The sequence below is a fragment of the Episyrphus balteatus genome, chromosome 4 (assembly GCF_945859705.1).
Source record: "Episyrphus balteatus chromosome 4, idEpiBalt1.1, whole genome shotgun sequence".
Classification (NCBI taxonomy): domain Eukaryota; kingdom Metazoa; phylum Arthropoda; class Insecta; order Diptera; family Syrphidae; genus Episyrphus; species Episyrphus balteatus.
Genome location: NC_079137.1, coordinates 16,552,420 through 16,573,552, shown reverse-complemented (window position 1 = coordinate 16,573,552; position 21,133 = coordinate 16,552,420). Strand labels below are relative to the sequence as shown.

Sequence of the window (21,133 nt, the reverse complement as noted above, 5' to 3'; positions counted from 1 at the left end):
GATTTTGGAAGATCTTGAACCTGCTATAGAAGGTAGAATTTCGCTGGGTAGCCGCCACATCGGCAGGAGTCACGGTTGAGAATTAATTTTTTGATATCCTTATCGAGTTTAAATTTGAATTACATACCTACTAATTTTTCAAACAAAAACTTCGAAAAATTATTTTATTTAAAAATGAATTCAAAATTTCTGCGCCGAGATATAGGGCCATCAAAAAAATTTAGTGAAGCACTAGATGTGGGGTCTTAGACTATTAATTTTACATATTTTCATATCGAGCAAACTATCAAAAAAGATAATTTTACCATAAGCATATTGATGCGGTTAAAAGTTAAGTAAAAAGAAACCCAATATCTTAGTCTTAGTTTCTCAAATTTTTCATTATTTTATATACCTAAATAATTAGGCATAAACTGCATTTTTGCACTATTCCAACAATGTAATTAAATATTTATTACATCTATCCAATTCAAAACATTTGTAAATAAAATAGATTATCACGTAAACATTTCTGCAAACAAAATGACAATGTAAACAATAGCAAACAATAGCTGTCCCCTTCCACTATTTAGTGCGAAAAAAAGTACACAATGCGAATGCCCCATCTTTTTTCCTAAGAATTCCTCTTTTGATCCGGGTATCCATTATATCTTAGAGTATAGGTACAGCGAATTTCCTGTTGTCGAAGCGCAATGTTTATATCTAACGTCAACGAGTATTCCTGTGGTCATATACACACAATGCACATTCAAGTATAGGCAGAGTCCACCAAATCCAACAAAGTGCATCCATGAAATCCTGTTGCATTCTTTAGCTAAATAAGCTCGGTGTGCCGTCCATTGGCATTGGATGATTGGACATACCAGCGGAACAGGCTTTCCAACTGCTTCTGGCTGAATGGCTTGCTGGCTGGTGCTAACTGCGCTGCTGCAACTTGATTATGGAGTGCACTGGACACTCGAGTTGGATGGTCGTGTGTGTACAACAAAGTGCGTTCAATTGCGATTTGTTCATCCGTTCATTCGTCCATCCGTTCTTCGGTCGGTCGAAGTCCTCTCTAAAAACAGCAAAAGCCAAATGGCTAATTGAGACTCTGCATACCACAGTAATTGATGGCACGCATACTTACTGAAGCAGTTTTTTTTTTTTTGCTTTGTTTTTGTTTGTTATGTTTTTTGTTATTCTTTCTTTTGTAGAAGATACAGAATCAAAGACCATGGCTGCGTTGCCAGGTGGTGTTTTTTTTTTTTTGTTAATTTGAATATTATTCCCCACAAAAGAAGGGTTTGCAAATCGATTGTTTTACCCGATTGAATTAGAAAACAAATTTTAAAAAAAATGCTTGTGACTATTAAAGAAAAAATTGGTGGGAGTAAAGTGCCATTCATAATAAATTGAAAAAAAAAATATCGTATTATAATATTTAAATGTAAAATATTGCGTCAAACTAATTAAATTACAAAAAAAAAAAACATTTTAGTATTTTTTATGTGACCAACAACTCCGACCTGCGCACTGTCTAATGTACATTCGTAGTCCACAAATACAAAACGCATTCCACAAAGGCATACGAACAAACAGTGGCGTATCTAGAAAAAAATTTGGGGGGGGCTGAAAAATTTTTCAAAAATTTTTTATAAGGTAAATGTACTACAAATTTGTCTCTTTTTTTATTTATCTTTGGTCTAGAGAAAAGCGCAGTGCTGCGGTACTGAAAGTCGTATAGTAGCATTTTACTGCTCCCGACAACTTTGTACTACTGTCTCCTTTCACATTCAAAGTAGCTATTTTTCGAAGTTTTTGTATCCCAAACATTTTACACAAACAGCAAGGTGTTTAGTTATCTTTAAAAAAAAAAACACTTTTTCGTTCCACCTTTTTCATGTGCTGAATTCAAAACTGTTTACAGATTTATTTCTATCACGTCTAGTTTTTTAGCTATACTTTTTTCGGTATAAATGCCCATATTTCCGCAATTTGACCGAAAGTGAACTGGCATCACTTTTCAATTTCACTTGAAATTGATCTTCGATCGATTTCGAAAACTTCGAAAATGCTTCAAACTGTCAAAACTGAAGGATCATCCATTTTTATTTTGTTTCTAAAGTTAAATTACTGCTACTTTGAACATGGATGCAATTTTATTGGCAACTTTATTGGAAAAAAGCAGAATTTAAAAGAAAAAATAAAAGTCACATTTTGCGAGACATATGAAATATGTAAGTGAAATGCAGAACATGGGCGATATTATTGCAAATTTTCAAAGAAAAATGAATTAGATAAAATGTAAAGCGAATGAGGTTGCAAACACAGAGGCATGATATTTCATGCCTCATGTGTTTTATGTATTTTGTATTAAATTAACAACAAATAAACATACAAAACAATAAAAAATTTTTGATAATATTTTGTCCAAAAATTGAAGATTCATTGAAAAAGATACCAAGTTCACGAGCAGAAACAAAGCGAATTGAATTCGATCAGAATGTCGAAAGGAGCGAAAAAATGTAGAACACATAATTTCACTATCGGCAACGCAAGTGAATGCTCAAAAAGTGAAATGCAGAACGTAAAAGTCTCAAAAACTAATTTTCAATGAAATATTCTTTTGATGTTTAATCCGAAATTTATATTTTTTAATAATATGTTCCTTTTTTAATACAAATCAGAAGCACAAACTGGAATTTGCTTAAATAAACCATTAGTTATGTTGACCACTAAGATATTGAGATATAAAAAATTTATATTTCCAATATCTTTGAGAAAAATATTATTTTTGAAAAAAAGTAATATACTCAAGACAATAAAATAAAAAAAAAATAAAATACGACGTGAAGCCTTGCAAAATTTAACGGTGATGTTATTCGACGTCAAAACAACAAACAAATTATTTGAAGAATTCTGAATTGGACTAAAATCCTGAAAATCCCAAACCTCAACGTCAACTAAGGCCACTAACTCAAACAAACACAAACAACCATTTAAGAATTTGGAGGGGGCTCGATCATTTGAGCTGCCTCTAAATCTCTACGATTTACGAAGAAGTTTCAGTTAATCATGTAGATTATGATGAAATCAGCTAAATAGTAACATGATTTTGGAGGCTTGGGGGGGGGGGCTTGAGCCCCCTGAGCCCCCCCCCCCCCCCTCAATACGCCACTGCGAACAAACAATTCGCTCGAATTTGAACTCACTTTTAATTTAACTTCACTTTTTGTATAGCAGTTCGAAGATCTGATTTTTCAAATGAAAAAAATCTTTTCTTGGTATTCTTGGCTTTCAAAACCCTTAAAGGGTTTTTTTAATTAATTTTTAAATGTAGAATGCCCAAAAAAGTACAGGGTCCCTACTATGTAACTTTTTGCTACTTTCGCATCTGTTCGAAAGTTAATTTCAGTTAAAGTTATTAGTCAAACTGTGTATCTTAGGCCCATTTGCTGAAACGGAACTTAAATATTTAAGTAAAACATAAAGGACTATGTTCCACATATCGGTTTGCACGAACTTAAAAGTATCCCCTAAATCTGACTAAGTTAAACATAACTTAGGAGGAGGAAATAGTAGATCATAAGGGATTTATGTTCTACTTAAGAAATTTTAATTGAGAAAAAAATAAAAATAACAATAATTACTCTGAGGGAAAAAATAAATTGAAGTTGAAACGTCGTTATTTCAAAGTTGAACTACTTTGATTTATGTGACTTTAAGATACGAAACCATCAAAAATTAACCTATTTTCCACGTAGATTTTAAAATGTCTATCTTCAAATGAATAATTTGTTTTTATTAAATTAAACACTATTTTATTGCCGATTTCCCAATTTTCACATTTTCTGCAATAAACATAGATAAAATAGCAAATTTGTTAAATTATTTCCGATAAATTGTTCAAAAATTAATTAAATTAACTGACGTTTGAGTCGATTTGACATTTTAATTTGAAACTTTCAGCGATTATCCGCATGAAAGTAAATAATTGCTAGGTTGAACATAAATATTTTTTAGCAACTTAGAATAAACTAAGTAGGTAAAACATAAGTGCTATGTTCGACCTAGCTAAGAGTCAAATTTATAATCCGTATGAGCAAATAGGCCTTAAATGAATAATAGGTACCTATCTAAGGCCCATTTGCTCATACTAGTTATAAATTCTAATCTTAGTTAGGTCGAACATAACTGTTATGTTTTACTTATTTATTCTAAATTGCTAAAAAAATATTTATGTTCAACCTAGCAATGATTTACTTTCATGCGAGAAATCGCTAAGAACTTCAAATTAAAATGTCAAATCAATACAAAAGTCAGTTAGTTTTTATTTGTTTTTGAGCAATTATAGCAAAAATATTGTTAAATGTGTCTTCAAACTAATAGACAAAAGTAAAAAAAAGTGAAAATAATATAAAATTTGTGTTTTGCTAAATAAATGGATTGATTCGAGTGAATGTATTTGTGCTTTGTAAAAGTATGTGTGTGTCAAATTTTGTGTAGGGAATAAACAACAAAACAGTGAAAATTCCTTCAACAATTTTTAAAATGAATTTTTACATCTGAAGATGGTTAATATTTCTAAAGGTATGTTAACTCATATTGTTAAAATTAATTGGTGGTCATTTTAGTACCTATACGTTATTTTTTTTAGCGAAAATCTCTCTTTATTTCTCAAATAAAACTGCTTAAGTAGAACATAAACTGCTTAAGTTCTACTATTTCTTCCCCCTAAAAGTTATGGTAAACTTAGAGGAATTTATGACACAATTTGAAGTTCGTGCAAACCACTATGTAGAACTTAAGGGTTTATGTTTCACATAAATATTTAAATTTCGTTTCAGTAAATGGGCCTAAATCTTCCAAAAAAAAACCCAATTAAAGATTTGAGATGACTGGGGCTGAATAATTTTAATTTTTTACATAATTACAGATATCCTTTTTTTACGAATTCGGACACATTTTTTGTAGAATCGAATAACATAATTGGTCGCTAGACATTGTTGGGCCCCAAACATTCCGGATTTTGTTGTCATTTTCATCAATATCGTTAAGAATTCGTCGCTTTGGATGCTAAAGGCCATTTTTTTACGAAATTGAGTTAAGTAGTATGCAGTCTTCATAATTTTGTGACGCTCTTTCTATCTCTTTTAGTTTTCAATAACAGAGAACTTTTTTATTCAATGGGACATTTCTTTAATAGTTTATCATGTCATTTTTGTTCAGTAAATTTTTTTTTGTATTACATTGAACAATGGGAATTATATTTCATAATTTCTATCTTGTCCAATACCCTCAATCCAAAATGACTGTCTCTTTGATTTTAATTTATAACTAAATCAAAATAATAGAAACAAAAGTTCAGTTTCATGTTCAATCTGAACTTTAAAAATCGATTTCCCAACATTTTGAAAAATGGACATTGAACAAGATAGGTAGCATCCAAGCGAAGAATTGTAGAACACAGAGCTGAAAAAAGTTATGCACCGAATATTGCAAATTCCAACGTAAACTCTTTATAAATAACATTTTTAAAAAAATTTTCGAAAAGAGAAATTAGTAGGTAGGTACTCGTGTTTTAAAATAGTCGTCACCACCACCCGACTTGAACCCGATTAAAAATATGTAGGCCATCTTTTAATGACGAGTGAAGAAAAAAAGTGCCGTATTTTCAGCTTTTAGAAATGAATATAATAATTTCGTCTGATCCATGCCTTGTTGATGCCGGGCAGGCATAGTGGATTAAATTAATTATAAAAAAATCTCAACATTGAGTAAGCTTTCTAGAGTTGAGTGTTTGATTTTACACCTTCTTGCAAAAACTTTCAAAAATGACATAGCTTAAGTTCAGATGGGGTCCTATTTAATTTGGTTAAGTTATTTAGTCCTGAGGTATAATAAGGAAGGACAGGTGCCCCCTTTTGTAATCCATAATGTTGTTTTCTATTAAAAATTCGATTTTGATTCTTTTTGACCGAATTCATACAATATCACCCCAGTAAAAAACTCAAGCAAGTCGTTATTAGAAGATATTTAAATGAATGTCTAGTCTACCCTTTCTACATAATAACTTCTAGCCCAGGCTTGTCAAACTCAATGGCATTCACGGGCCAATATAGCAGGATCTAAATTTCTATGGGCCGCAAAAAAAAAAGATATTAGAATTTTTACGAAACAGATTTATTTTTATAAAAGAACAAGAACAATATGTAGTAATATTAATGTTTTCTGCCTGACACTTGGCATCTCTTTTCTGTACCATCTTCTCTACTTGTGATGAAAATTTTTTAGAAGTTATTACTTTTAAAACAGACCCAAGGCGTAGATCTGTTATTCTGGATTTAACAGGTGACTCATTTCGATTCATAAGTGAAAACTGCTGCTCGCATCGATGAAGTGCTTCCAAACATACAAATGATTTCATATGCCAATTTTCGAGTGTTCTCAAATCTGCTTGTTAGATACTTGTAAAATTCAGGTATCCCAGCTTCATCGAATTTATATCTTTAAACGGAGCCACACTGGATTTCGATTAGCTCCATTTGCAAATGATTACGTACTGATTCTATATTTATAAACCCGTCTCAAAAAGAGATTAAAAAAGGATGGATTTTTCGGGACAAAGTAGCGAAAATATTTGCATTGGTGTTCATTTAAGAAAAAAGTAGCGACTGCAAGTCGACTGGAAATCTAATTTTCGGTTGCTTGGAAGTCGACTTAAATATTTTGTACAAATAAACAAATTCAGAGCTTATTCCCGAAAATTCACTTAGGATGAAACAAATCGTATGGAACTTTTTCACTGCTTTCCCATTGGTCAAACTGCACTCCAATACTAAATACAGCAAAAAAAAGCTTGTTTTCAATACAAAAAATGTTTGTTTACCTTTTCACCCATCAAGAACTCATATAAGCTGGAAATTCTCCATTGCGACATAAATAGCAAAAAGTTAAAATCTCTGCAGTTAACATCGTGTTGAAATGGAGAAATTCAAAACAATTTTATTGGATTCCCCGGTTTGTTCGTGTTCATTAGAGACATTTAAATTTTATTTTATAACTAAAATTAAATGTAAAAATTGAAAATGCAAGTTGTACCTAAATTAAGCTTGGGCCGCACAAATATACGATGTGGGCCGCATGCGGCCCGCGGGCCGCAAGTTTGACATGCCTGTTCTAGCCAATAAACTTGAGTTCAAAGCAAGTAAGTTAGACTTACGATCCAATCGTAACGTTTACGCTCATAAAAGTTTACATTTATGATTCATATTTTAACACATTGGCAACACTTGAAAGAATCAACAGAAGATGCAGCGCAAGGGAACAAAAATATCAATTTTATTTATTTATTTTTTGTTTTTGTTTTTTTTTTTTCTTTATATATTTCAACTTTAATGAAACAAAATAAAATCGATATCGCAGTGTACCAAGTGCGCACACCTAGAAGATCTAGGGTGGGCATGGGCACTGGGCTGGGGCTGGGCTGAGCAAAGTGCTGGGTGCTTTCTGGTCGGCTAGCCTAGACGCGCCATATCTATGTGGAATGCGAGTGCTTGCACCGAGAGCGTGGAGGCAGCTCCCAGCGGCTGTTGATGTCAAGTTGTTTTTGTTGTTGTTTTAGTTTATTTTTTGTCGCCACAGTCGTCGACGACGTTGTTTTGTCGGACTTTATGTGGAAAGTTTCGTTGTGAATTTAATCAGGCCTGGGGGCGACTCGCGCGTTGTTTAGAGTAAACAATCCACCGGATGTTGGCGATGAGTGTTGGATTTCTGTGCGGTGGCGATGACTTTGTTGATGGTGTGTAGTGACTACAGTGCGGTGGTGTTGGCTGCATTGATTCATTAATTACCAGAAGAAGAAGAAGTATATAAATCTTACTTCACTTGTTTTGGTTTTATCAAAATTTTGAATGAAATGGTTTTCAGGAGCAACTACAAACTGTAATCCAATGAGGATGAAAAATGAGAAAATTACTTAACTTTAACATATGTATGTAATTGAATCAATTAAAATGTAGGGGAAAGTATAGTCTAGATTTCAACAGAATCTTTAATACGGCCGTCAATTTTTAAAATTTCTTTTAACTAGTAATATATTTATTATTTATGCTTACTTTTATATTTATATTTAGGTACTTTCCGTGATTGTTAGAAGGAATCGACTCTATACAAGCATGTTTGGTTTCCTCTCTTTTATCTACCTATTGCTATTGGTATGAAAGTTCGTTGTTTTTCAAGATAAAAATTTTTTCGACGCATTCAATCGTCGATTTCTCTACAGAACATCGTGTATTTTCTTCACCGAACAGTCATAAACCAAGTAAAACTGAAATTGAAAAATTTTTGGAAATGGATTTTTTTTGAATGACCTACCTATAAAATTTTAAAATACAAAAAAGTGCCAATATAAAATAAGGATTTTGCAATTTTTTTACTAACAAAATTTCGAATTTCAGAGATCTAAGCCGAAAATTTTAATCTTAAACCAACTCATTATTGTAAATTTTGGAATTTTAGTCGATGGAAAAAACAATTAAAAACTCTTAGGAAAGAGAAAGTAACTAACTTTTGTATACGTAGGTACTTTTAATTTTAGTAAAAGCAAAAATGACGTGTTGAAGAAGTTCAGTTCTATTTTTAATACTGATTTAAGCGAATGAGCGGCGAGAATAATTTTTCCCATTTTCCTGAATACTATGAAGAAGAGTGAATATTTTGTAGAGCTCAAAATGCAAGCAGAGAGATCCTTTAGTTTTTTGACGTGATAACGTCTTATAAATCGATGAACCATGACAGTATCCACGAAAAAGATACGCCATTTTCTGAAATTTTTAGCAGTGAGGCAAAAATTGTAATTCAAAATTCATTAAAAATAAACTATTGGAGATACGATACGTTGATTTTTTGTTTATCTATAGATAAATTTAATGTACGATTAACAATGGAATTGAACAAATTTTTTAAAATTCCGAAACCAAATTATAAATGTTTTTTTTAAACTAAAACATAAAGTAGACCTTTGAAAAAGTAGTGATTATCGGAAGGGGAAATTTGTTTTTTACAATTTGAAAAATACCATTCAAAAGGTAATAAAAAACGATGAGGTGTCTATTACGGATTTTTTATTTAAATTTTTTTATCAAGGTGCTTTTCAACAATTTAAATAAATTGACAGACAACTTAGAATATATTTATGCAAATATATATACTAATTAGTAACCTACTCGACTCCACTCACGAATAGATATTGCGTGGATGCGAGGTTTGGGTTTATGTTAAGTTTTTTTAAAAAAAGACTTGTGAAGTTATTCCAAAGTTTACTTTTCTAGAGAAGTTAAACATCCATTCAAACGATTTACAATAACAAATTTTTGATCGTTTTTAACGTAATTCCTGTTTGATAAGTATAATCTTGTGTTAAATTTGTACTGCTTATGTTACGTTGGCTTTTGCTTTTTCTTATCAATTGCTCTCTTTTTTGTTCTCTTTTTTTTCTTCTAGGTACTCTTTTTTTTTTTAAGGTTCGAGAGTAAAATGTTCTCTTTTTAGTAAGGTCCCAAATGGACACCCTAGATAACGGTAAAATAAAGTTCTAGGTATATTTCAACACGTTCTTTCTTTTGATCTAGAGCAGATAAGAATTTTATTTAACTTTATTGAGCATGCTGATAATATTACCTTGCATTTGATATATCACGCATAACGGTACAAATGTTAAATTAAAAAACTTCAGAAATACCTCAAAACACCTGAGATTTGTTGCCCATGACCAGACCAGCCACCAGTGTGGGAAGTACCGTATTCTCAGTTTAAATTTTCGACATGGTTGGATTTAACAAATTCTTACTTTTTTTGTAGGCATCGTAGAAATATAGGTACATAATTGAAGAGCAATATAAAAGGTGAAATAATAAACTTTCAGATGATATAAAATTTATTTTAGGTTGTCATTTAAAAAAAATGGACTTTAAGGTAATTGAAAAAAAGAAGATTGATTTTCTTGCTTTTTTCTATGAAAATTGATCGGGTTCAAAATATTTTAGCTCTTTTTTTAGATGTGTTGCAGACATGGTTGATATAAATATTTTTAGCTGAAACAATAGGCTTTCAGATGGTATAAAATTTATATTTAAAAAATTGGATTTAATGGTTTTAGAAGAAAAAAAGTTTGATTTTATCAATTTTTCATGAAAAATTATTGTTTTCAATACCTAAATTATTTGTATACCTTTTACGCATTGTAAAAGTTAAAGTAGGTCTTTATTCTTTAGAAAAAATATTAAACTTTTCAATTGTGTAATTTTTTTGTAAGATTTTCATATTAAAAATTGATATTATAATGAGAAAAGAAAAAAAGGTATTTTTTTAGCTTTTTCTTGTAGGTAAATTATGATAGGATTCAAAAAGTTATTCCGTTTTTCTATAAAACATACAAATAATATGTAAGGTCCTAATATTTAGCTTAATTATAAATAAATAAATTTTAGATCAAAATTTTTAGCTTCAAGTTTGAAAATAATGAGAAATTAGCTTATGTACTATATAAGAAGGCCTCACTCCAAATCAATTTTTTCCACAGTGTAGATGGGGAACCCTTAACAATAACCTTACTCAGCATTTTAACATAAAGTTGAATTTTCAATAACGCGAGATTTTTGACCTCCATAATTTTGTCTCATGTCATAGGAATTCAATAATTGGTTAACAATTTGTTGGTATCTGGTGGTTAAGTAAAATGATGGTCTTCGCAAAAAAAAAAAAAAAAAGAAGCTTGTTATACATAAAACGTAGCTACCCATTAAGAATTAATTGCTAATACATTCTCATATTATTGAGTTCTTGTCTTCTGATAACTTCCAAGGGTGAGTATTTTTTATATTCAAAGAGAAAATGATAGATATACTCGTAAACAACAAATGTGGGGAGTTTAAATGCATTCACCCACAATCAATCAACATACAAAAGGCGAATTTAAACCGTCTAGACAGAAAGAATATATCTTACAAATAAATATAGCCTCGCCAGTAAAGTTGCAAATAAAACTATAAAATAACCTTATTTACTAATTTTGATAAAACCTTGATCAAATTAAGGCTTTTCAAAGCGCGTTGAGATTGAATTATGTTTTTAAATAAATTGGAAAAACTTTAGGTTAAGATCTCTAGATGCAATTTTCTAGAATCTATAAATGTCTTTTATTCCAAAAACAATGGATTCCTGAGACGCGCAGGGACATAAGTCCCGAATTTTTTTTTCGGGACTAATGTCCCACTTTACTGGGTCATAAGGAATCCATTTCGGGAATTATGTCCCACCCTACTGAGACAGAAGTCCCGAAAAAAATTTTCGGAACTTATGTATGTCCCACATTCAGCGAGAACTAACTTCCCAAAAAAAGTGAAATTATTTCCTACTCTAAGTGAAGTAATGTTCTTATTACTTAGGTACTATGAACACGAAGCAAGATTTCGCTTCCTCCAGAAATGCGGCCTTATTTCTATCTCGAATGGGGTCTTATTTCTATATTGCAACTGAAATAAGACCCGTCGGGCGTTATTTCGGTTTTTCCATGTAAATAAAGCCGCATTTCAAATGGGGCCTTAATTCGTAGGGCGTTATTTCACGTCACCTAACATTTCTTATGCTAATTTTGTCGTCCACAAGCAAAACATTTAGTGATGGTCTTATTTCTATATTGCAACTGAAATAAGGTCCGTCGGGCGTTATTTCGGTTTTTCCATGGAAATAAAGCCGCATATCAAATGGGGCCTTATTTCCTAGGGCGTTATTTCACGTCACCTAAAAATATGTATATAAAATTGTTTTTACTTTATTCGGGACCTATGTCCCATTTTCGACTTACCAAGTCAACCAATTTTGATAATTTTTGTATTGGAAAGGTGGTGGCTGCAATGTGCTCCCATTTCAATTTCGTTCAGTTCTGGCCATAGGAACTATTTCAAAAACCATAAAACACAGTTTTGATCCATGGAAATCGGTTTTGTTTTTTGATAAAAACGATTATTTATGCTTTTTTATCAAACTTCATTATTAAACATGATTATGATGATCATTGTCATAAATTTTTTCACTTGTTTATGTACTTTGATATCATAAATTGTATTTACCTACTTCAAACTCAAATCAATCAAAAAAATACCACCACAACAAAAAAAAGAGTGTGTGTACACATGTACACGCGACTGAAGTTATACTTCTCATTCAGTATATGTAAATGAATTTCATTTGATATTTTTAATTTCTATTATGAAGTAATTAATCCACACTTAGTTTTTTTACATTTTTATCAAGTGAACAATAAATTAATTCTTTCATCCTCCTTGCGTCCATGTAGTTTTCAATTTATTCTGTGAAATTTACTCATGTTGTGCGGTTCAGAACGTACGGTATATGCTTAACGAAAGCAAATGAATTGCGCATAAAATGTGCGATATGGTAATTTTATGAGAATTGTGTGTGCTTCAGCACTAGTAGTAGCAATATGGAACTTGCAGGGTTGCTACAAAGCTCAAAAGTTAGCCGAGCTCAGCTCGCAGCTCAGCTCAAATTTTGAGCTAGCTCACTTTTGAGCTATGTACCATAGCTCAGCTCATTTGAGCTAAGCTGAAAGTGAGCTGAGCTGATGGTTGAGCTGAGCTGTTGGGTGAGCTGAGCTCAGCTGTTGGGTGAGCTAAGGTAAAGTGAGCTGAGCTGAGCTGTGATGGGTGAGAGGATACATTGATTTTTATTTGGAAAGTATAATGAAATATGATATAAAACACCATAGCTTAAGATGTTTGGTTCTAGTTATAAATGAAATTATTTTAACACATGGATATTTTTATAAATAAAACAGATAATTTTTCGTGATCTTTTTTCTTGGTTTTTTTTAATAGTAAATATATTTCTATTTTTTTACTAAAATATTTCTTTTTTTATCATAAAAAAAATTCCGGTACAATCCGGTTTTTCGACTTTTTTCAAAATTCCGAGAAAATCACGTTTGAAAGGTGGGGTAAATTTTTTTTTTCGAAAAATCCCCGAATCTTTGAACGCTCCTGGAAGCTAAACCGCTTGAGAGCAATTTTTCGGAGTGATGCCAAATGATAGCTTGTGTCATGGGCCTACGCTTTGCACATTATCAGATTTTTAAAAAATCGCCTTCCATGTTAAAGCGCCATTTTAAGTTCTCCCGGTTTGAGAACGCGTGGACCTACAGGGATGGGAGCTGTACCCAAATGTAGGTTAGAGTCCCCGCTACCTTTTGGCATCAAATTTTTTTTTTTCATTTTCTTCAAAATTCCGAGATGTAGGCGTTGGAAGTTGGGGGCGCTCACTTTCAGCTCAGCTCAAATGAGCTGAGCTATGGTACCTAGCTCAAAAGTGAGCTAGCTCAAATTTGAGCTGAGCTGTGAGCTGAGCTGAAATGTGAGCTTTTTGCAACCCTGGCAACTTGCCACATGGAAATTACCACATGCAACTTGTCACGTGCAACTTTCCACATGCAACTTGCCACACGCAACTTGCCACATGCAACTTACCACACGCAACTTGCCACAAACAACTTGCCACACGCAACTTGCCACATGCAGCTTGCCACATGCAACTTGCCACAAGCAACTTGCCACATACAACTTGCCATATGCAACTTGCCACATGCAACTTGCCACATACAACTTGCCACATGCAACTTGCCACATGAAACATGTAACTTGCAACGTGTTGTGTGTTTTATGTTTGCCGTACGGCGGCGTACTGCATTTTTAAATACTAAAGTACTGCCTACTCTAAAGGTGAAACGACAGCCCTGCTACCCAGGGTGATCGCGTCATAATCCCTTTGACATTCTTGTCAAAAAGTAAATTTTCATACTCACCCTCCCATAAGAAGTATAACTTCAAAAACTACCAAATTTTGATGGCCTTATCAATTACAAACTTATTAAACCCATCTTTAACGTTATATGTATTCTAATAGTCTTTAATATGCACACTGTCAATAATATTGTTATTTCCAAAATGCAACTCTACCTCTCATACTTTAACTAATAATATGCAAAGAAAAACATTCTACCTCAACAAGGAAAAGGGCTTTTTTGCAAAGAAATGACACAAACTCACCCCAAAATACAAAACACTATATTAGAACGCCTTCCCAAGCGAAAGTTTCAGCTCTAATTCACAATGAAAATAGAAACAAAAACTACAACAAACCAGTCTGACATATTGTGATTGACATTTACAACAGATTGCAATGAAATCTGATCATTTGCAACTCCATCTGAGAGATCAAGTGAAATCAGCTGACAATCTGTTATTTTCTTGTGCCAAATTGCAAAATAATAATGGGGTTGGTACGGAATTTGATTGACGTCTACTTGCTGCTGCAATAACAGCAGCTTGAGGTCGACATCCTCTTAAGATTCCACAGAAATGATGCGATGGTTGTTTCTTCCGTGTCTTACAAAAAAAAAAAAAAAAAAACGATTCCTGCACATCCTCCATAATGACGATGATACTATACCCTATACAGTATTAAGTTTCAGATACTGTTGGATCGTTCTAAGATCGCTGAAATCTCGATCGGTACCATGCATATCTGAGAGAGATGAAAACCGCATTCGAAGAGAAAGAAGACAAGAACTGGGCAACGAACGATCTTGACCTCACGTCCAGCGGTGGATCGTCTTTTGCGCTAATAATAGAACATCATCGTCCGTCGTCGCCATCATTCACGAGCTGAACACAGCAAAACGGAACAAATTGAGACCGGCCATCATATTCATTACTTATTTTTCTTTTTGGTCTTCTTTGGTTAAGTTTATCTTTTGCTTCTCTTCCTTTATTTGACCAGGCTTTAAACAGCTGTGATTAAGGTTTATGCACACGAGCGTATGATCAATTAAATTTTGTTAAAACGTAAATACCGTAGCAGTATGACGTTAGGCACTTAATTTTATTGTCATACAATGACACAGTCAGTGTCTATAAATAAATTCTCAAAATTTGAACTTAATAAAAAAAATCAAAAGTTAGGTTAGCACCAAAAATCAAGCTTTTTAATGTCGTTTTCGATTGGCTCTCTGGAAGCGTCCGGAATCATTCAGAAGCCTTCTGAAAGTGTTTTATTCGCACGAACCAGTGATGCCAGAATATTTTAGAGGCAAGGAGCCGATTTTGAAAAATCTTGGAGCCAAAAATATCCGCTTTCAAAAATGGTCAAAAAAACGCAAACAATTTTGTTTTTGTAAGAGATTTTATTTTGTTTTTTATTTTCAGATAGCCTTTGTTAAGCAGTCTTCAATTTTAATTTTATTGGTATTTCATTTTATTGATATACCTATTCTATTTTTTATGCTCACAGACGGGCCCCTTTGATATAGAAAATAAAAAAGTACATATTCGCCCTACTTATTTTTTGTAACATTTTTGGGGCCTTCAGACAATTTATAATTTATTTTTTTGGGGCCCCGGAGGTAATATGTATTTTTTTTAAATTAATTATTATTATATGGCTGACTAGCAATTCATTTTGCATTACACTGAAGAATATAATTTGTGTCCGAAGTAAATCATGTCACATATCTTATCTTTTTGCTTTTTTACTTTTATAAGTATCGAACTCTCTTCAGTCGGGGCCCTGGGCGTGTCGGGGGAACCGAGGCACCGCCCCGCTTGCCCCAATGCTGTGTACGTCTCTGGTTCAGGGAGCCAGCCGACTCTGGCAACACTGGCACGAACATGAAAGAAAGAACGCTTCTCAGAATAAAAATCTCTTCTTGATTTCAAAACAGAACTCACTCAAAATCACTTATATTTAAATAATTAAACGTCAATCCAAATTTCCAAGTAGATTCAGACTGTTTTATTTGATTTCAGAATGAGTTAATCCTTGAGTGAAGCCAATCGAAAACAACATAAGACTGAAGAATGAATTTAAATAACCTCTAACTTGTTGTCAGTTTACACAGAGAAAAATATGACCACCTAGAAACTAACAGATTGCCATACTGTTTTACGGCCCATATGTTTTATGAGGAAATCTTATTAAAAGCAACGATTAATAAGGTTTTTTTTATAAGGATTTCTTATTATTTTTATAGAGAAAATGTTATTAAAATTTGATTGAAAAGTTCATTTTTTTTTGCAACTTGGCACTACAACAAAAATCGCGATCAATATTTTCATAGCGGGTTGGTTCAGGTGGTAAGGGCGACTAATGATTTGAACACTCCAGCTCGATTCCCGGCCTGATCGTTGTTTTTTTTTTTTTCTTTTCAAAACTCTTCAAGTGCAGATTTTAAAACAATAAGGAAAACCCGATTGTTTTAATAAGGTTTCCTTCTTGGATGAAAACCATAGAGAAATCTTATTGTTTTTGTTCTATTTTATGTGTTCTATTTTTCTCTGTGTAGCTATTCTTAATTTTATGTCGAACATAGTTTTCATCATAATAAATAACACTGGTCAACAAGGATTTTGCCACAAGAACCAAAATATACTTTTCTATATGTTTTTGATGTGCTGAACTCGAATCTGAAGTAAGAAAATTTGTATTGGCCTCAGTTTTTGAAATATTACCATTTGAAAATGACGAAAAACGTAATTTTGGCTGTTTGCGAAATTATGTTTTTATGTGGGGTAATTCCTTATGAAAAAATTTGTAACGGTTCCTATAAGAACTGGTTTTATTCTTCCAAAAAATTTATATATTTAAAATTTAAGGATTGGTCTTTGACTCAGAAACAGCACTGGCCAAAGAAATTAAACTTTTTTTGCCACAAGAACCAAATACTTTTCTAAAAGTTTTTGGGTTGCTGAACTCGAATCCACAATCAGAAAAATTCTATTGGCCTCCGTTCTTGAAATATTACAGTTATAAAATGCAGAAAAAGGTTTTCTTTATAACGGTTATATTTCAAGAACGGAAGCTTATAGAATTTTTTTGATTGCGGATTCGAGTTTAGCGACCCAATAACCTCTAGAAAAGTATATTTTGGTTCTTGTGGCAAACATTTTATGACCAGGGACTTAAACTTTAGATTAAATTTAGTTCCTGTTTGGCTTAGCAACTAAAACTTAAGATATCTCGAGCAATTAAAGAGATATCGGGAAAATTTAAACAGTTTTTAAAAGAAGAATATCTTTTCTTATAATCACCGGTACAAATTTGTTTATAATGAATTACCCCACATAAAAACAGAAGCTCGAATACAGCCAAAATTACGTTTATTAGTATTTTATAACGGTAATATTTAAAAAACTTAGGCCAATGAAATTTTTCTGACTTCTGACGAGTTCAGCACATCAAAAACCTCTAGAAAAGTATATCTTGGTTCTTGTGGCAAAAAAAGTTCAATTTTGTTGACTAGTGTAATAGGGCAACAGCGGCAACAAAATTATTCTTTTTTCTTTTATTCGAAGACCTCGAAATTAGAGTTGGTGATTCGATCACTTAAGTTCAAATCACGCTAATGAACTAGTTCTGAACTAGTTCATTTTAGTTCAATTTATTTTAAACACTCCGGTTTTGTTAGAATTAAAAACAAAATTAGTTTGTACAAACTGTATCCAAATGTATGTAAAATTGACGCATTCTACATAATAAAACAAATACAACCTAAAAATAACAGATATAGGGTAACGTACCCAGTGACCGACACCCTTAAGGGATAATTTGTGTTTGAAAATTCATAACTTTCCCTAAACTGCTTCAATTTTAATTATTTAAATGGTTAATTAAACTATAAGAAATGGTTTTTAAGTATAATGAAAGCATAAATAATTTAGTAATTCCTTAAAAATATCAAAATTATAAATGTAATACCTTACCGGTTTTTTAGTTACCGACACCATTTTTTCAGTAGTGGACACCCGATTTTTTTAGTAATGGACACCCATATCTAAGCTGCATTTACACTCTTGGTTTTATCGCCGGTGTGTAAGATGTCCGTTTTTGAATTAGAACCGAACAACAAGACGGTTTTACTACAGACATTCTCTCGTTGTACGGTGTTAGTTCAAGAAGGAACATCGTACACCGGCGATAAAACTGAGAGTGTAAATGCAGCTAAGCATTCAACTACATTTAATGCACTTTGCAGATCTTCGTCTTTGTTTTGCTTCTGTTTTGGCCTTTATAAATAATAGCCTGAAATGTCGACCCCGACGAACACTCAAGTACTTTGAAATACTGTTTAAGCTTACAGTTCAACTTATAACAAAACTTAATTTTCAATACCTGGGGTCGAATCACGGTAAAAGAAAAAGGTAGGTACAGATAGCGTTCATACGTTAACAACCGTGTGCCGTGATTCGACCCCTGTTCTCTGTTCTACTTTAGGTGGGCTATTCTGTTTCTGTGAAAAGTTTGATGAAAATAGTTTTCATCGATTCTGATTCAGTGGAAACATGGAAATTAAAGTCAAAATTCTATCACATGAAAATAATTTTCTCATCGAAATATTTTCTGTGAAAAGAACAATACCATGATAACAAAAAAAAAAGGAGCTCGAGCCCACATAAAAAGATTAGCAGTCGAGCAATACAAACAACCGTTGAACTGCGTACCTACATCAAGACACAAATTTTAATGGAAAAAGGAAATACATCCATTTTTTTTAGCAAGAAAATTAAAAGTTGCCATAGAATACGTCAAAAATTATGTATTTACGATCATACGTTAACGTTTTGACTATTGCCGTATCTATTTAATCAGTAGAAAAATGTAGGGACAGTTACCTTAAAAGCAAAAATGGAATGATAAAATGAAAAGTCGAATGAAAACTCCGATGGTGAAAATTTTATCATTTCATTTTTTCACAGAACCAGAATAAGGACCCAGACAAAACGTTACATGCCTTAAAATTAAAAAGAAAGATTTAGGAATACAAAGAAGATTTGACCTCAAACTTGAAGGTGGAAGTTTTCTTTGTAAATTAAAAGCTAGTATGTGTGAACTTAGGCGGAAATAAAAATAGGCAAACAAGGGCTAAGTTTTTAGCGTGTGCATAAAAATGATTGTCAAACAATACACACACCTTGCATAAATCGAATGAATCGTTTTCAGATTCCTTTCACACTTTTTTAAAGTAATTTTACACAGTCGAAAGGAAACCCACTTTATTAACTTATTTAAAAGCACTACGCGATGCTTTGAATCTTTTGTTTTTTTACACGGTGAACTGTAAACTAGGCCTTAGGAGCAAACAAAAAGTGGTTTGAAAATAATTGTGCCTATTCGGCGAGATATTTTATACTGCTATTCTGCAGAAAAAGAACGGTGTCCATAACTAATATCATCAAACGTGTCTAATTGCGCCAGTTATGGACACCAGTGTCGGTCACTCAATTTCGTTGAACATTATATTCTAGTTATGAACACCCCACGTAAAATTAAATTATGTTATCATTTTTGTAATAATTTAAATTGAAATAGATCTACAAAGCAATTCACTAACACAATATTCAATTTTAATTTTTGTACCATATACAGATATATTGTTTAAACAATGATTTGTACTAACGTCTTTCTTAAGAATTTCTCAAGTTTCATGCACTTCACAGAGGTTCGAAACTTGCCCCTTTTATTACAACAAAACCAATCACTACCAACTATGAAGTAAAGTGTTTTCTGATGGAATATACATGCCTGAACGCGTTAAAAATAGTTTTCGTACGCTACACCCTAACAAAACCTTAAGAAAACGGAAAAACTGTGTAAGGTGTCGGTAACTGGCAAGGGTGTCGGTCACTGGGTAGTTTACCCTACATGATGTACATATTTTATTTTCTATAAAAATTCTTAATTTCGTTCATATACTCTTGTCGAGCTTTCTGGTTCCTGTAAAAAGTCTAGAAGAAGTACGTTTTGCTTTCATTAAATGGAAATCATAGTAATGCAAGGACCAAAATGCTACTTATTTTTTGTTCTTGCTCAGAAATAAGAGTAAGGGGTGCTCGAAGAAGAAACGCTGATACTGGCACAAGCGACCTTTTGTTTTACACCTAAATCTTGAGGTAGAGCAGAGGAACTGATTTCTCTCAACAAAGAATTGGATGCAATTTCATATGCACTTTGGTTTCTGCACCCCTTCTTTAAACGTCTGTCGGGGTTGAAAGGGCGCTGTCGTCGCACATAGGAGTATTTGCATCGAAAACCTGGTCATAAGTCGATTTTCTGAAAAGTAAAATTGACAACTAAAAGCTTGGCCTAGCGGATGCTAAATATACATGGGTCAATATGATATACTTGTTTTTTTTTTTTTGGAGATCATGTCTTGTTGTAAAATGAGTTCAAAGTTAACTGTTTTTTCCACTGCGTTTTTTTTGTAATGCGAGCAGCTTTGGTAAGTGTTATTCAATAAGTGATATCGAAGTGTTGTGAAAGAAATATAAAAAAATTTTAATGGAGAATTCTGCTTCAGGTATATATTATAATATTATCAGTATTAGACATTATTAAAATAACTTTAAATTTCAATTACTTAACAAAATTATTAAAATTTCAATTTATATAAAAATATTTTTGATTAATTTGTAAACTTATCAAAAAATTTTTTAAAAATTATATTTTTGCTATCACCTGAAGATGAAAAGTTAACTTTTCGAAAACGTTTGTAAATAAATACAACTATTGTACGAGGATAAGAAGTGTTTTATTATATACCTAATTATATATTAACGATTTTCATTTAATTTTGGAAATATTAAACCGTGTTTTTTATGTCATTTCGGGTTTAGAACTATTGTATCAAATCCTGATGTTTTTGTTAAGTAATTCTTTTCTTTTTAATGACTTTGTTATAGTATACCCTGCTATTCTGCAGTGAATTGAAGCTTAGTAGTTAGTATATGTATTCTTTTAATTAATTCAATCAAAATTAGGCGCTCTTTGGAGAACTGGGGGTCAATTAGTTTTTCACTCTCGCATAAAAAGCACTAAAAGTATGCAACGTTTTTTTTATTGAACATTAGTACGAGTAGATGCTAACTTATTTGTTTATTTTTTTTTATTGTGATCGATTATGGTTAAAAGAAAAACAAAAGAATTGTTTGGAATGTATGGGGAAAAAAACAGATTGAGCAAAATAATTTCGAAGTTGAAGGTTGAAGTGGTACATTAATCTATGTTTTTAATAAGAATGTGT

At 32.3% G+C, this 21,133-nt stretch overlaps 2 protein-coding genes across 8 annotated transcripts in view; one reads left to right on the top strand and one right to left on the bottom strand.

Annotated features, from left to right (window-relative positions):
* The window catches only part of LOC129917990 (uncharacterized), a 107,108-nt gene that overhangs the window by 6,161 nt on the left and 79,814 nt on the right, over positions 1-21,133 (top strand). Inside the window, exon 2 of one of the 2 annotated variants that reach the window (XR_008772909.1) lies at positions 8,118-10,191. The exons of the other annotated variant lie outside the window; for it this stretch is intronic. The gene's annotated coding sequence lies outside the window, so the exon portion shown is untranslated. Of the gene's footprint in view, positions 1-8,117; positions 10,192-21,133 lie in introns of those variants that run through there. 2 annotated transcript variants of the gene reach the window in all.
* The window catches only part of LOC129917985 (high affinity cGMP-specific 3',5'-cyclic phosphodiesterase 9A), a 278,734-nt gene that overhangs the window by 245,663 nt on the left and 11,938 nt on the right, over positions 1-21,133 (bottom strand). The window lies entirely within an intron of this gene.